Here is a 6000-nt window from a genome sequence, read left to right as displayed (position 1 = left end):
ACATATGGATGAATACTGAAGTCTTTGATGAGTCAACAAACAGATATATCATAAATAATTATGTGACAGCAATCAGTCCTGTAAGAAATTATATTTAAGTGCTTTTAATTAAAAAACAACACATGTCACAAATATGCATAAAAAGAAAATGTATAACAGCATGGTTTACTTGTCAATTACATAGCCTAAATCAACTTCAAGTGTCTCACGAGCTAAAAAAGTGTTAATTCTTAACATCGTTATCTAAAGTGTCCTTCAAGGGGAAGGATTTATAATTTTTTAAAGTATCTGTTCAAGGATTTATACATGATAAAAATATATTAATTATCCTGATTGTAAGGATATAAAACTACAACATAAGTCCCGATTGCAAGGATATAAAACTCACATATATTAATTATCCCACAACAACATATCCCCTAATTAGAACTGATCTGAAATTCCTTATAAAACAAAGTTATAAGTTGAACATAATAACTAATGACCATTTAAGATAGATCTAAAGGTTATATAATGTCCATTTAAAATTGATTTTCCCACAACACTCAACTGAATGAGTTAAAGATTTAACTTACTTGGTTCGTGTAACCCGCTGTCTCAACGAATGTTTTGGTAACTTGACTATGAAGAGCAACATCATCCTTTTTTCCAACATTTGCAGATTGAGACGGTGCCTTTTCAACAACATTCTTAAACCTCTTCATCGGTGCCTGTAATACAGAAGATAATAGAATAAATTGCATTAAGTCATGTATATGATAAAGCTATTTAATATTTCAATTTAACATAAAAGTATTGGGACTACAACACAAGAAAGGATAAATTTAATGTACAGGATACAAAGCCCTTACAGACTACTGCAAAATTGCAGACCAGCGGTAATTCTTTTAAAGGAATTTATTAAAAAAAATACTAGAAATTTAAGTCAAGTCTGACTCTTATGAAAAACTATAATTCTCCTTACCATCCAAGCTGCTACTATACTAAACACGGGTAGAAGTCCTTAGACCGAAAGCTAAGTAGAGCTATCAGTAAAAAAAAGTTCTAGAACTAAATAGTCGAAAAATATAATTGGTCAATGCAAAAGACAACATAAAAATCACAACCTGATAGAATTTATATTTTAGAATACATGTCCCATCAAAGACTAAATTATAAGAAACAACTGCTTCCAAACTATGACTTCCTGAAGAGAAATTAATCTACACTTAAAAGGAAAAATAGTGGCAGAAAAACTGATATTGAATTCTACCTTTGCATCTTTTCTCTTTATTAAATCATTAACTTCTGGACTCTTATGGCGCTCAGATAAACCTCTGTCATTTATATCTTGTCCATGGCTGCTTCTACTTGTATGATCAACAAGAGACAAACTTGCTTGCCTCAATTCTTTGTCACCTGCAACGAGAAGAGCAGGGCCATCCACTTTTCCAATATTTGCACTCTGGAAGTGCTTCTTTTTATTTACCTTAACAAAGCCATCATAAGCAACACTTGCGCCCCCACTACCTTTGTAAGGACTCGAAAAAGGAGCAAAGCCAATACCCTTGTCACGAATACCTACATCACTGGGACTTGTATCAAGAGTCATAGGCTGCAAACGGAGTAAATAAATAAAGGGCTCTAATTAACCATCCAATAACAAGAACAAATACAATAAAGATGTAATTTTTTTTCAAAAGCCAAGTACCCAAAATAGATAAAAGCCTGAGACAGCCCTAGTAATCCCAAACACAACAAAGATACAATTTTTTTCTCAAAATCCAAGTACCCATTACAAAGAAAGCTCGAGCTAGCTTGATTAATCACAATTCACAAACATAACCAAGATTCAATCCATCTAGAAAACTGTTAACTGGTCAAATTCCTTGCTGTTAAATGTTAATTGGTTAAAGGAACCATCATTCATATACCTTCGAGTATAAATCCTAATACACAAAAAAGGGGGAAATGAAAAATTCTTGAATACAGAAACAGGAAAGGGTAAATATATATACCTTCGAATAGACATTAACAAGAGATGCTAGCTTTTTTATCTTAGATTCAGTGAACTTCGTCCCTGCGCTGCTCAATTTAGAGTTCAGTTTGTTTCCGCCTCCAGAGAGGAGTAAACCCTAATTAACATGTGTCTCCAAACTCAACCTGCTTTGTGTCCTGTATTTATATTTTTTACTTTTAAAATCAGAATATGATTTAAATAATAATTTGTACTTTACAATATAAGATATATGTAGTAATTTACAATACATATCAATACATAATATTAAAATATTTTGTAACTTAATATTTCAATATTGTAATATATATTAAAATGTCTTTTATAATATATATATATGATAAGATAAAATAAAATTTACATACATGATGGCGAAGATAGACTACTCGGAGGAATCATCATTATCTTCACAATTATTACTATCATCGGTTTGTGAAGATCCATCTTCTTCCGATTCATATTCCATTTCTTCATTCGGAGTTCCGTCATCATCATCTAAATCTATTTCAACTCCATTTTCATCATTTAAATGTGTGGGAATATCATTTGTACTAATATCATTTAGATGTGTAGAAATATCATCTTGGAACGGCTCTTGATGTGATATTGAGGTTTGAGGAAGATCAACAAGTGGACGAGCCTTTACTTTGCATACAACTAACCAATCAAACTTGTCTTTTTAAGACTTGGATAATTACAAAAGTAACTTTCATGGCTTGCATTGCTAGTATAAATGGTTCGTACACGCTCAATATCTTTCTTTTATTGACCTCAATAATGTTATAGCGTGGATGAATTCTTGTTCCGGTATCAAGTGTAGGATCAAACCATTCACACTTAAACAAAACTGTTTTCTTGACTGAAAACCGGGGATACTCGATAATCAAAATCTCTTCAACTATTCCAAAGTAATCATTCGATGCCTCACTAAAATTTGATCCCTTGATACATACTCCACTATTGAATGTTGATCTATTAGCCCCATATACTTGCGTGTGAAATTTGAATCCATTCACATAGTAAACCGGTACAGACTTAACTGAACGAAGAGGTCCAAATGATATATCACGAATGTATTCATTCGAAACTTGTGAGGGATTTTGAACCTGAAATTATTAGTGGTGACTATTAAAATATGAAATAAATGGTTAATAATTATCTACTATATTGATTAGTAAAGTATCAAGTAACTTACATAATGTTTAAATTACATGGCGAACTCACTTTCTAAGCACCTGTCAACTTCAACACTAGTTATGTATGGATTGTGCTCCCGAAGTTGATTTTTAAAAATCCTGATTAACCAAAAAAAATTAGATAATAAGAACAATATTCATTAACCTGGACAAATAAGTATGTATTGTGATAAAAAAAACATACTCGGTATAAGGGGCAACCTCCGGACAATTAAACAAGACATAATTGTGAGCTGCCATATATTCTCGATCATCAAGATAACAAGTAATGACACTCCCATGTGAACGTCCAGGATGAGAAAATATAGAAATGTTTCCCCCAAAACTCTCTCCACCTCCACTAGAATCGTTCCTCGGAACTTTTCTATATTTCGTCTAAACATGTTGTTTAAAGTAGTGTGAGCAAAAAGTGGAAGATTCTTCAACTAAAAAAACATTACATATTGATCCTTCAACCCGAGCTTTGTTTTTCAAATTATTCTTCAAATTACGTAAAAATATTTCGAAGGGATACATCCATCGATACTGTACAGGACCTGTAATGCGTGCTTCATACGGCAAGTGCACTAAAAGATATTCCATGGAGTCGAATAATGATGGTGAAAATATGCGCTCTAACTTGCAAAGTATAACGGGAATTTGTTCTTCAAGTCTACACATATCACTTATCCTCAAAGTAGTTGATGTGAGATCCCTGAAGAAAAGACTTAATTCTGTCACAGCCTCCCAAACATTATTCGGAAGAAATTCCCGAAAAGCAATTGGAAGAAGACGTTACATAAACACGTGACAATCATGACTTTTCATTCCAAATAACTTGTATATTTTCATGTTTATACACCTCCCCATATTGGACACATATCCATCTGGAAATTTTAGATCTTTTAGCCATTCACACACTTTTTGCTTTTGTTTTTTGTCCAAGCTATAACATGATTTGGGATACTTTCGTGTCAATTCATCAATTGCTAACTCGGGTCTCCGACAAATCATTGCAATATCATCTCTTGCCTTGGAATTATCTTTTGTTTTTCCTTCAATGGCCATTATTGTGTTGAAGATATTTTCAAAGACATTTTTCTCAACATGCATAACGTCAAGATTGTGTCTAATTGATAATGTCCTCCAATATGGTAAATCCCAAAAGATGCTTCGTTTCTTCCATCCACAATTATAAGCCTTGATGATTATAGCATTGTGTTCATCGCTTCCTAATTCAGTAACTTTCGTCAAACCAAGTGCCTCAATTTCTTGAAATGCATCTTCACCTGTTCGCACTGGTGGGGCAGATTCAGTCACTTTATTTCCCTTGGTAAACCAATTTTTATTCTTTCGAAATGGATGATTGGAAGGTAAAAAATTTGGATGATTATCAAACCATGTAGTTTTTCCACCATTTTTAAGATTATAAGCATCATGATCATGAGTACAATGAGGACAAGCTAAGTGACCAGCAGTTTTCCATCCAGATAATATTGAATAAGCAGGGAAGTCACTAATAGTCCACATCAACGCAGCTCGCATACGAAAATTTTGTTTCAAAGAACTATCCCAAGTCTCCACGCCATCTTCCCATAATATTTTAACTCAGCAATCAGTGGTTGAAGGAAAACATCTATCTTCTGTTTTGGATTTTTTGGCCCAGGAACAAGTACAGGAAGAAACAAGTATTGTTCTTTTGAACACATCCACGGAGGCAAATTATATGGAGTCACTATAATTGGCCAAGAAGAATATTTTCTACCTGTTTCACCAAATGGTTGAAACCCATCAGCAGAAAGTCCAAGTCTAACATCTCTCACCTCTGAGGAAAATGAGGGATGTGCTTTATCAAATTATTTCCACTCCTCTGAGTCTGAACAATGGCGCATCACATCTTCTTCTTGATAATGTTCAGCATGCCATCTCATATGGGTTGCAGTTGTAGGTGAAGCATACAACCTTTGCAATCTCGGTGATAGTGGAAAATAGATCATCTTCGTAAAAGGCACTTTCTTTTTCTCCTTCTTGGATCTGTTAAGCTTGGTTTTGTATCTTACATGTGAACAATATCATGCATCCATTAACACAGCAATCAATATGCTCAGAAGGAAGCCCCAATTCTTCCATATATTTTTTCGTACTATAGAAACTGTCAAGAAATGAATTATCTTGAGGCAAGATGTCTTTAATGAATCGTGACGTCTGATCATAACATGACTCTGACCAATGATGGTCAGATTTCAAACTCAACATCTGAGACATGGAAGACAATTAAGAAGTTTCACAACCTTCATATAACTCTATCTCAGATGATTTTAGAATATCATACAACTTCTGTGCTTCTGCATTCGGCATCTCTGGATCAAAACTTGGACCGGCAACATCCATCACCATGTTGTACATTTTGTTTTCCTCGTCTCTTCTGCCTTGAGTATTGGAGTAATGTGTAGAAGATTGTTCTTCACTCTGTCTAGCAACATATGGCTCTCCATGTCGATCCCACACATAATAATCTCTTACAAACCCTTTCTTTAATAAATGTAATTTTACTGTCTCCGCATTCCAGAATTTGCCATTCTCACACTTAAAACATGGACACTGAATATTTGTCCCATTTATGGACGATTCTTGAGATATAACATATTTCATAAATTTCTCCAACCCACTTAAAAAAGCCGAAGTTAAGAATCCTCTACTATCGATCCTTTGATACATCCAATCTCGACCATTATTCATATTGAATTTTTTAATTTCCTACAAAAAAAATTATTCACAACCCATCTAAAGTTAACAATTTTGCCATAACATAACATGAGTATGGTGTTA

The 6000-nt window shown here is 33.7% G+C and overlaps 1 pseudogene; it reads right to left on the bottom strand.

Annotated features, from left to right (window-relative positions):
- Positions 1–2378: 2378 nt before the first annotated feature.
- Positions 2379–6000, bottom strand: part of LOC141664882 (uncharacterized) — a 44526-nt pseudogene continuing 40904 nt past the window's right edge.

This window comes from Apium graveolens, chromosome 6 (genome assembly GCF_009905375.1).
Source record: "Apium graveolens cultivar Ventura chromosome 6, ASM990537v1, whole genome shotgun sequence".
In the NCBI taxonomy this organism is placed as follows: domain Eukaryota; kingdom Viridiplantae; phylum Streptophyta; class Magnoliopsida; order Apiales; family Apiaceae; genus Apium; species Apium graveolens.
The sequence above is the reverse complement of the archived record's forward strand: the minus strand, read 5'-3'. Positions and strand labels throughout refer to the sequence as shown.